The sequence below is a fragment of the Protopterus annectens genome, chromosome 1.part1 (genome assembly GCF_019279795.1).
Source record: "Protopterus annectens isolate FY-2018-M chromosome 1.part1, PAN1.0, whole genome shotgun sequence".
NCBI lineage: Eukaryota > Metazoa > Chordata > Ceratodontiformes > Protopteridae > Protopterus > Protopterus annectens.
This window is the reverse complement of record NC_056726.1, coordinates 1,315,522,350-1,315,535,030: the sequence shown is the minus strand read 5'-3', so window position 1 is coordinate 1,315,535,030 and position 12,681 is coordinate 1,315,522,350.

Below are 12,681 nucleotides of genomic sequence, written 5' to 3'. Positions count from 1 at the left end.
TATGCTGTTGTGTGCTGGTTCTGTCTTATATCTGTGTGTGGTATATGTGATTCATGTGTACGTACACTGAATGGGGTCCTGGGGATTTCAACACTTTATTACAATAACAGCTCACATCTGCCTTACTGCAGTACTCCAGTTCACATATTTATGTTATGTAGCAAGTTATACAACATCACACACTGTACATAGATTCATTTCACATGTTCAGTTTGATTTTACTGTGGTGAGGATTTGTTTGTTGAAACCTCAATCTTATACACTGCTATGATGGCTTAGTGGTTAACTACTGTGACTGTTGAGTACAGAGTCCTGGGTTCAAGACTTGCAGAAGCTGCTTATTTTGTTGCAGGGCAGAACACGAACCATTGGATATAGAGTAATTATGGCACTTTAAAGCAGTTGTAAGCGGGTGTGCGTGTGTTTGAGCAGAGCTAAGCACTTCCGGTTACAGTTTCTTATACTCAGTTAACTTCCACATTGCTTAATATGTGTAGGCAGGGCTTACCCCCACACGAATGCACATAAACATGCTTACTAGTTCTTACATATGCTTACTACTGCATAGTTGTGCTTAAACCTGTTTACTAGTGCCTTATTCATTATGACACTGATACTTCACATGTGCATTTCCTACAGTACTCTAGTTCATAAATATGTGTTATTTAGTGGGCTTTGCAACAAAAATATTGGTTATAATGTGCTTTGCTATGTAAAATAGACTTTGCTGCAGTGGGACTCGAACCGAGAATGCCTGATCTTTAGGCAGATGATCTGTCCACTACCCTATTGCTATGCTGCTTCTTTTTTATTTATTTTATTTATTTGCATTTATCTTCCTTGTTATCCTCTTCAGCCTTTTAAGCTGCTTTAACTGTAGCTAAGCGATGGGCACACCTGCGCACCTATGCTTAGCTGTACTCAGATTTATAAAAAAAATAACTACAAGTGTTTCTTTACTTTTTATGTACAGTTGCTGTTGTACACATGGGGAACTGTTGGTGGGGATATGTGGATGCCTATGAGTGATCTCGCTCATTTATTACCACTTTCTTCTGTTCTGTATTGCAGGGGTGTGTTTATTCTGAGAGCTCTGCTCTCAGACATGCCCTCTGCACTCGTACATGCTCAGTGTAAGCCTAGGTGCTTGTGCAGTGCGCCTTCATTAATATGCATGGCACGCTGCTGTCCTGCTCCTAAACAGGTGCTTCTGTGCAGGACTAAGCTAGTTCTGCACAGTAGATTAGTGAATCCAGGGGTTGATTTTATGACATCATCTGGATGGAGGATGGTCTACTAATATGGATCCCCGCTTAGGATTTCAAAGTATGAACATGTGCTGGTTATGTAGGTAAAGAGTTTGAAAAACTTCATTCACATCAGCACTTTTTTCAGAAACATTAACAGTGATGGAAATCATTCATTCCTCAGACAGTAGGACAGTGTCATGTATCACAGAGCTTCTGTTAATGGAACCATGCAAATTGCTACATGAGGGATACAGTAAGGCATGAGGGCCATGATATTCCTTGTCAAAGTCCACATCTTTAAGCAAATACATCTTCCATGTTCTGCATTTCAAATGAAAGTCTGCTCATTTAACTACCTCAAAATATGACAATGATGTTGTTTTTGAAATGGCTGTAATAATTCATGACAAAACAGAGCTTGATAGCATTTTTACAAATTATACAATATTAACAAAAGCATTGGTCAGACATACAGCAGTCTGTATCAAGCTTTACTAATCCTGCTGTTAAAAAGATTATGTTAACACACCTGTACAGATTATGAATATGTTCATTGGAATAAGACGAATAAGTGAGTTATTTTCAACCATACACAAAATATACAATAATATCAACAAGTGGAATGTGATTCTCTAAAGAAATGGGTGAATTAAACCAAGATAATTTCAGATATGTTTCGCCTGTGTGGATTGGAACCATCAGCATACCAAAATGAAGGCAGGCTCTCTGGTTTCCTTAGAAGCCAAGCTAACAGGCAGCAGTCATTTTATTTTAACAAACAAGTACTGCAGGTAAGTTTATTCAAATTCCTGTGGAGAATGGATGAATATGGAAACTGTAAATATGTATGGGACATTTTATTGCAAAGAAATGGCTATCAACATGTAAATGATATCATATGTGTAAGCAGTCAGACAGGCACTCCCTTTGGCTTAAATAAATGTGACTATATTAAGCATGTTTACTTTATTAAGAGAAATTAATTAAAGAAGTTGTCTATGAATTTTTATTCTGATGTATAATGGTGCAGTAAGCAATACTGTAGTACTATGATGTAAAACTACGAAGTGCACTGTTATCCGTGGCCTAGGTGCTATAAGGGTCAGTGATGCAAGAGGACAGTGGATGCATCAAATGATGTTTTTATATGTTGTAAAACATATATACACAATAAAAGTTCATAATTATGGATATTATAATCATTAATAAGGACATGAACAGCATAAGAACTGAATTAACACTTATAAGGATAGCACTTAACATGTCCAATTAATTATCCCCATGAGCTAATTATCACAACATCTGGACAATAATTCCAAAAAACATCTATCTGATATTAATATGGGACATGGACATATCTCTAATTTCTATAGGAATGCTCAGTTATGCAAAGGATAGTCACACTTACTGTAGAGATCCATGGGCTGTCTCCTCACCTAGATGTTCTCCTCCTTGGTCCAGTAGAACAGACAGGTATGTTTCATCCTCTTCAAAGTAGCCATCATGATTCTCCAATAGAAAATGCCTGAAAAATTCAAAAACAGAGAAATGTCCCACTCAGTTCACAGTTAACAATGGTCTGATCCATAAATGTATCAAAATCATTATTTGAAAGTGGCACTAATGTCATGTTATCATATCATTGGAAGATAATGGGCACATGCCACACATGGCACAGTTTATTGATATCTAGGGATACTTGTGCAGTGAACCTGGGTGCTATGCCGCATGCAGACAATTTAAGTGGAGCTGTGCAAATGGGATTCCAAAACCTAGAACCTTACTGAACTTCATTAATTATGTACGGCACAAATGGTACTTAAAGTTGAGTAGACATTAGGTACACCTTGTTTCTGTGATTTGGAGTGAGAGGTACATTGGCAATTGGTAGCATTTCTATTTTGGTGATTATTACATTCGTTAATGACAGCCATTCTCAAAGGTACCTGTTTAAATTAATTTTTACTCAAAATGTGAGCTTTAACAGAACTTGTTGTAAGTTACTCGGCTGATGTTTGACTGACCTTTATGCATATAGGTGTTGCTATTTTAATTAATTGATTTAATTCTCATATGCAGTTGTATAGACAGAATTACACTGCAAATGTGAACAGTATTTAGAGATAGATTTATGGATCATCTGTACTTCTTACTGGTAATTCCTTGCACTCTGTGGTGTAACTATGGAAACCTATGGATTCTGACACTATCCATTGGTATTAGGTTCTGTTGATATTATGGATATTTCTTAATTCATGTTTCTTAAGAAACCTGTTAAAATATGTGCTGTTGCTGTTATATAATAAAGGTCTTATCACTACTGGCTCAATATACAAAGGATCCATACAGTCTGTGGTATGTCTATGGATCCTGAGGTTTACCAACACTTTCTGTATGTTATTCAATTGTTAATTTGTATAGTATTTTAGTGTGAAATGCATGCAAACTCTTGTGAAATAATGCTGTTGTCTTTGGACTTCCATTCAATATATATGTAGTGTTCTAATCCCACACAGAGACTTTAAAGATATTACAAGTTATGTTAATTTTACACGTGTTACGTATGAAGGCATTGTTGTTACCTCTTGTATGTCACATTAGTATTTGTCACAGACAATTACATGTTGTGCAGACCTTTACTTTGCACAGGAATGCATACTGTTTATGTTGACATACAATGTCTTCAGAATCAACTGCATAAATCGGCTCACACAAGAATATAACCATGTGAATATCATTGTCTTTCAGATGGTCAACTGTCTTAGGTGTGACACCTATGCCACACAGAAAAATTAAATCATATGTGATGCTCTCTGACAACATAGATGGAGATTTCTTGGCCATTCTTACAATACAGTTTGAAGACATGAAATCAGGATCGACCTTACCAATATTATAAACATGGTTGGTGGTGTGATGTCCCCACTCTGGGTCAGTAATCAAGGAGCCTGGATACTCAAAAACAGCACTAGAGAGGGATGTTCACTTGGAACAAAAATGGATGCACCCAGTATTTCCAGATGCAGCTCTCTGCATCAAGCACAATTTCCCTTAAGCAGACACAGGGAACACACTCAGTTTGGGGCCTGGGTTTCCCTCCAGGTCCCCAGTAAAACTCTCCACTGGCACAGCAATAGATTTGAGACCTCAGCTGAGTGTCCAAGCCTAGTTCTTCACCAATCTCTCTGAAAGCAGTGCCTCATGTCCGTGCTACAAGTAGCTGATGCACACACACACACACACACACACACACACACACACACACACACACACACACACACACACACACACACACACACCTGGGAAAGGGTGGCACAGATTTACTAGCTATACCACCTTCTGCCCAGACTATAAGGTAGCTACACTGTCACCAGACACTACAAACCCAGCTACTCTAAGGCTCTTGCAAGGCTACCCAGGTTTTCAGGAATGGTCACAGTGTCACCAATAGATAGTCTCTAAGAGACCAGCCACAGTGAAAATGTAAATATATTTAATAATAAATAATAAAACAACATGAAAATGCTAAATATCTATTTACAATAAAGACCAGAGTTTCATTCACAGAAAATATTAAAAACATGAGAGGTGGACAGGTGCACACAGTTACAGAAAAAAACAATACTTAACTAATCTTACTACATTTTCCTGACTGATCTAAATAATTATTATTTCCCTGGTTACTTACTAGAGCAAGGCAAGATGAAGTAGGTGAAAGATCCTTATTTTTCAGGTTACAAAAACAGAGTGGTCTGAGACTTCAGTCTGAGCAAGTATTAAACTATTATTTTAGTGATGGGTTACAAAATGGCATTGCATACATCTGGTCATCTAACTCCTGGTTTCCATGCAACTCCCCATTGTTAGAAACTGCCAGGATTTAGCACCTAGATGTCAATAATACACCTACACAGAGCCTTGCTAAGATCTGCTGCAGCTCCTGGAAGTCATAAAACAATATCAAACCACCTCCCTTCCAGAGTAGCAATTAGCTCACCCCAATGACAATGCAGGAAACTTTGTAGTACAGACATTTTGTCTCTGGTTGCATTGAGAACTGTAAAATTCAATCTTTATGGCCTAAATTAATACTTTAATTTCATACTATTTCTCAAAGTTAGCTGGAGCTGAGCTTAACCTCTTTTGTTCAGGTATTCTCTGTTACAATGTATATATTTAATCAATTAAAATACAGTACAGTGTGATATATATGCATATTTATTTTCTGTCCAGCAGGGCACACTGTTGATACATTTTTAACACAAGCAACTTTACAAATACATTTTTCAACACACACATCTGTACAAATTAGTTTAATATATAAATGACAGATAATTCTTTACAAAATTCCAACTAGCCGTGCTGGCATATGTCACACATCCAGTGCCTTACTTCTCCTGGCATAGCTGGCAATACCTCACATTGTCACAGTTGGTCAGAACAGATCCTGTGATGCCTGTAGATGACATTGCAAAGACATGATCCTTCATGAAACCAACAGATTAAGATGATATGAGAGATCGAAGGATGCCACTGGTGGTGGACCACCACTGACCCCCACATGACATCACAATATTTCTGGCCTTACTACATACAGCAAGAGGAGAGCAATGCATACTCAGAGTGGGACTGAAGCTGGAGTTCCAGGCTGAACATATATGTCTTTCTTTCAATGCCATGGCTGGATATAGAGACAGTCACTCTATATTGCTGTAGCATGTATTGTCATTTTTGATTTACAGAAGCAGATTTGAGCCATGCATATAGATCCACACAGATTGAGGATGATGATCATAAGTCTAATGACACGTATTTGCACAACTACAGTACAGACAGAGCAGTCCAACTAAAATGTATAATGCTGTCTGCATTAATATTCACAGGTCCATCTACTTCAGGACAACACCAGGGAATAGCATACTGTGTTACTGTCACCACTGCCTGTTATTGCCTCAGCCTCATTTCATGGCACTGCTGTTTACTGTCATATTGTTATTTCCCTAACATTGTACAGTACAGGTACAACCACTGTGGGCCCTAGCCATGCAGGATCAAGTTCAGACAGACCAGGCATGTTACTGCAAAAGTGTCATAGCTTGCATCAGTGTGTATAACACATGTGATACATGACATTAATATCAATATTTTTCAATACAGGCTCACCTGTCATACAGGTGCAATGTCCATCATGAGTTTCTGCATCAGTTGTTACTGTGCTGTATCTGTGATGCTGTCAGTAATGTTTTTCTTACATACATGACTGTGTTGTTTTCTCTTTTCTTTCTCACTGCAGGATCCACAGCACAACCCACATGGTCTCCACAACAGGAGTCTATCAGTGCTATGCTATTGACTATGTTTCATAAGTATCATTGCTGTTACTCCTGTTGTTGTCCTCCATTAATACTGTGTCCTTCTTCCCATTCCTAGGCCTGACTATATCAACCTCATCACCTGCACTTATGAGTAGTATGCGTATGTCAGATCTTCTGCATGTTTTAATTGCATTTACATGATTAATGGTAGCAATGATGTGATCACTAATGCTGCTTTTTTCCCCTACAATAGTTGAAGTTCATCCTTCTTGAACAGCATCACCTTCTCATGAGGAGTTGTCAGGTATGTGTTTTCTTTGTATTCTTCACATATGTCATGTATTTTGGCTTTGAAACCTAATTCTATACTCCATGTATGTAGATTCTGTGAAACATACATACAGTAGACTTCGTATAAAGTCATTATTATTTGTAGCATTACAGTGAGATATATCAGTAATATGTCTTTGATGGTATCCATCATGTGATGTAAGCACACTGTCCTGATCCATGTCTTCTGTATCTTTAGGTACATCAGCTATTTGTACTGTCCATCAGCCCATCCAGTGATCATGATGTGGTATCAGATGTGTCTCAGCATAGTATTGGGACTCCTAACACAGGGGGCCTTGATGTGTTGAAACAGTCTGTCCAAGATGTTGACAGTGATGTCACTACAGATGTAGCCTCTGATGTGGAGGGAAAAGTGTCCGGACATTCAGATGATGATGATGGGACATTTGATGTTAAACAGGACGAGGACTTTGAATGACAGACTCCAGTTTCATGGCAGTTCCCCAAAACAACCTGAAACAGGGCATAGCAGTAGACATAGGCATGCAGATGGTGTTCACAGACAGGTGTCAGAGGGTTCATTTACCTGCTGCAGGTAAATGAAAATTCCTAGCAACATCATTGATCAGACATGCATGCATTTGCATGTGCCACTAATCATGTGGCACACCAGCTACGTATGATGCATGAAGGGCAGGATCACAGACACTGTGAGATAATGGTGACACTGGTCATTCAAAATGATAGTATACTAGCTGCGGCATGGTCAGTAGAAGCTCTGGCCTCTACAGTACTGTAGCAGTTTCATAGTACCAGTAGAGATCTGTATGCCCTGACTGTGCTCAGCAGATTGCAACATGGGGATGCAGGCTACCTCTCCTCAGAGGCACCATTGGCCATCAAGCATCAGTGTCTATGGTCCAACATGCACACAGTTCCACTGCTGGTAGAGTTGCTGTGTTCCTGCCAGTCACATAAATGCCTTCAACACAGTCATTCTCCTTTCCCTCAACATGATGTTGTCACTCCATCAATCTCCTCTGTGGAGCAAACTGGGTTACATGATTCTGTACATGGTTGTGGCACAGTGGACCATGGTTTGAGACATCAGCAAGATCACCACAGACTGCATTAGAGCATGTACAACAGTGTCATAAACATAGCTTGTTTCAAGTATTGAATTACCACTTTACTATGATATATTTTTTTCTGAGGCTATTAAATGTTCTGGATTATGTATTGTATTGTTTCTCTTTTTCCATGTTATTATATTGCAGAAATGTGTATGTGTTGCACTGATATGTGTCCCTTATCATTTTCCATACAGTGGTATAGCAATCTGATTGTGTATGCATACCTGTGTCAATTGTGCCCTGAGTTGATGATCCCTGTTGTGCTACACTTGCATAGGTTTATATTGCAATTTATTATGATTATGGTGTTATATCTGATGCTCAGTGTGTACATCTGGTGGGTAATTGCCATTACATGCAATACGTGCTACTGTGGTAGGGTAACACCTCTACATCAATGCTTAATCTGTGTACTCATGTACTGAACTCAAAGTTGTGGATCAGATGCTGCAGTGTTGCCTTGGCCTGCACTTCTGGTCACACCCTGCGTTGCCTACACTTGTGTCTTCTGCCAACTATATCCTTCTGCTCATTCTCTGATACCTGTGGGATGTCCTTGTCAGACATCTGGGATTCTTGGTGAAGTTCACCTACACTTGCAACTGGAAGACCGTTATGTTGTGCAGCATGGCTCACACTATTAACATCTGTGCTGACTTCTCAGGTGTGTATAGCGCTGCACCCTTGGATATGTCCAGATATCTGAACCTAGCTTTCAGTACACTGAAAACATGCTCTACGGTGTTTCTGGTTGCTGCATGTGCTCTATTGTAGGCCTCCTGTGCAGGGCTGGATGGTTCATGGTGTGCTGTCATTAGCCACAGCTCAAGTAGATAACCACAGCCACCTGTCATGGGGAGTGGAAACACATTTGGTCAGAATGGATACTGTTGTGCAGGGTCTCCTTAGCTTACATCCTAGCTGTGCTCCTTACTCAGTGATATTCCTTCAGGTATTTCACCTTACTGGAATGTAGCTTTCAGTCTACTTTCCCTCCATGTGGCAACATCATGGACTCTTCCAGGGTGTGTTGCCATGATGTTTGTTATGCTTTTATCTGCTGCACACACAACCTTGCAGCTGATGAATGGCCAGCTCTTTCTGTACTGGTGTCTTTATAGGTATGTGTGTGCAGTCTATTGCATTGAGTACATGGGGGAAGTTTCCAGTGCTGTAAAACTGGTGCATTGCAGTTCTTTGCTCCATGGGGGTGTATGGGAAGTGTATGTAGTCATCCACATTGCTGCACATTGCTTCTAGGAATTTTGCCAGTATACAGTTAGCAGCTGTCTGTGACACTCCCACAGAATCCCAGATGCATAAGCACTCAGACTGAGACACACTTTGGTTTCAAGGAGGATGGAATTTTCTCACAGGCTCTGTACAGATATGTGTGGGGCACACATGTTGCAGATAGCTTGCACCGGTTGTCTGTCTAGCTGGTACCTGTTGATTATTTGCTGGTCTGGCAACTGGTTTGCTCTAACTCTAGTCAGCTGCCTTCTAGGTTGCACAGCCACAGCCTCATTTATGGCTTGTATCACTGTACTCTGTTGCAGTTCATTAACTACAGGTTGCATTTTTATGTATGTATGTATGTATGTATGTATTTATTTATTTATTTATATATTTATTTATTGCTATGGAATTTGACCAACTCAGTAGTATTAACTTTTATTCCTTGAGGTCCAGAAAGGATACACCAGGGATTTCAGAAACAGAGTTGGCATAACAGTTTGTCGCATTTAAACTGCATTGTGTGCACACAATGTGTTCATAGGTTCATAGGTATTTACTAGGCTAATGACCACAAGGGCCTTTTTAAGCCTAGCCATGCATCCCAAATCTCTGACAAGTTCTGATACCCTTGATAAGTATAAGCATGGGCTTCGGAGATGAACCATTTACAGGTTACCTGTTTCCATCAGAGACATAGGTGCCAAACCAGGGATGATATTTATTTATTATTATTTATTGACATTTGTTAACCGGGAAAGTCCACTGGGTCAAATGACACATTTTCAGTGGAGGCCTGGAGAGAAAAGCTCCACAAACACTGTATAGTACAAAGTCTAAAAATATAAATAATCTTTCATAAAAGGTACATACAATTGTTAGAACAGGTGCCTATATTTACAACATATGGAAAAAGGAATTTCATTGAAAATACACTAGTATAGTCACAAATACAATATTGATTGTGATAAAAAGAGGCTGGTAATAAAAAAATATTTTTGTGTCATAAAGGTATTATGGGAAAATAGGTGGATGAAGGCTTATGGTGGTTTGGGATTTGTGGTACAGGTGCAGATGGGGTTATTTAGAAAGTGTTGTTTTAGAGTAGTTTTGAAGGTGTTGAGTGATTCGTGTTGAGTGATGTGAGAGGGGATGGTATTCCATATATTGGTGATGCTGTGGGAGTACAGACACTGGTCAGCTCTCTTATAGGTTTGGATACCTTTAAGAGATGTTTATTAGTGAATCTGAGTGTGCAAGTAGGAGTGTATGCTTGTAGGATAGATTGGAATGCAGGGCAGTTATCTGGTTTAAATATTAAGTTATGGGCAAGACTAAGTTGTGTGTAATGTAGGTAGTGGGGGAACTCAAACCAGTTGAGCTGAGATATAGCTTGGCAATGATGTGTACGATTAGACAGACCAGTGGCAAATTAACTATTTTATAATAGCATGTTTGAAGCTTATTAGAAAGGATTGAGTGTAGGTTGGTAAAAATTGAACTCCCGTAGAAAAGGGAGGGAATGAGTGGTTTGTTTGCTAGCTTAACTTTGGTGTTGGTCTCAAGATAAATTTTATGGCGATAAAGTTTACCTAGTTTGAAATGGGTCTTCTTTATTGAGTTAAGGATGTGTTCCTCAAATGTGAACTTATTGTCCATATTTATACCTAGTAGTTTTGAAGAGTTTACTCGTTTGATTTCTGTCTTATTTTGAGTGTAAATTTTAAAATCTATGTGTGGAGGCTTTGTAAAGAAAATTAGGAGTTTGGATTTTTTTGGGGCTCAATAGGAGTTGAGAATCATTTAGCCAGGATTCAATGGATGCAAATCAGTTTTGTGTAAGCTTTAGGAGATCAGAGAAATTTTTGGAAGAGGAGATAATGGTGGAATCATCTGCATATTGAATTAGTTTACTTTGTGGTGAAACCTTATGTAGATCATTTATGAAGGCATTAAAAAGTAGAGGGCCAAGAATGGATCCTTGGGGCATGCCTATATGATTGGCTTGGTATTCTGACTGGTGATTGAGCCATTCGACTGATTGTTCCCTGTTAGTTAAGTAGGAGGAAAAGCATGTTAGAGCATTAGAGGATGAAGACCTCTAATGCTCTAACATGAAGGATGAAGAGGATGAATTTCCAGTTTCCTATCCAACTGTCCAAGTTTCACTTGAATTGGATTAGGGAGGAGCTCTGCTTCACATGGATGGGGACCCTGTTCCATAGATGGGGTAGTCTCTGGGATACATACCTATCTCTCCAGCAGGTCCTATTTATATCACAGGCAAGGTTTACGTCTTTAGAATGGCTAATTCTAGTACTGTTTGTTTTGTGGATATGTAGGAGGTCCGTCAGAGTGGGGTCTAACAATGCCCTGTATGTCAGGCATATATCTCCCCTCAAAAGCCTGTAGGAGACAGAATACAGGGATAGGGCCTTAAGATGGTCTGCATTATTACTTATGCCCCGTATTCTTTTAGTGAGGAACCTCTGTGGATGTTCCAGTTGTTGGATATGCCTGGTTAGGCACATACCAAAGGGGGCTTTGTACTCAATTATATGTCTGATGAATGCCGAATACAGTGGAACAATGACTTCCTTAAACTTAGAGGACATACCTTTGTTTATAACTTGTGCAACATAGAATGATTTCCTCACCACTGTAGACACGTGATGATCAAAGGCTAAATTGTGATCTATGTGTGTCCCTAAGTCCCTAACTATTGGTTCAGCTCTAAGGGGTGTGTTGTCAATATGATAGTTACCAGGGATGGATGAGTTCCCAAATGATACTTTTATGCATTTCTTTGACATTTAGTTTTAGTCCATGGCTCTGACACCAGTTGTTTGTCTGTGTCAGCCCCTCCTGTAGAACATTTGTGTCAGTATGAGATTCAATGACAGCTCCAAATTTGCAATCATCTGCAAATTTACTCAGCCAGAGACCACTGACACTGGCCTTGACTTCTGAAAAGTAAATGCCAAAAAGGAGAGGTCCAAGGACTGATCTTTGAGGGACTCCATTTGTGACTGGCCTCTTTGTAGAGGTAGACTTCCCGATTCTAACCTCCTGGGTCCTTTCTATGAGCCAGGTGGCTATCCACTGGGTGATATATGGGTTTGTACCTAACCTCTTGAGTTTGTCAACAGTGCCCGAATGAGGTATTGTGTCAAATGCCTTGGCCAGGTCAAGGTAGGCAGTGTGAACGATTTTGTCCTCATCCATTGTTTTGGTGGCCTTCTCAAAGAAGTCCACCAGGTTAAGTAGGCATGATCTGCCCTTGATGAAACCAAAGTGGGTTGGGTCTAGTGTCTGGAGGTTTACTATATCTCTATTGATCATCTCCATGATAATTCTTTCCATGGCTTTACATATAAGGCTAGTGAGACCTACGGGTCTGTAGTTTCCGGCATTTTCAGATTAGTTTGCCCTTCTATTCTGGAAGTAGAAGGG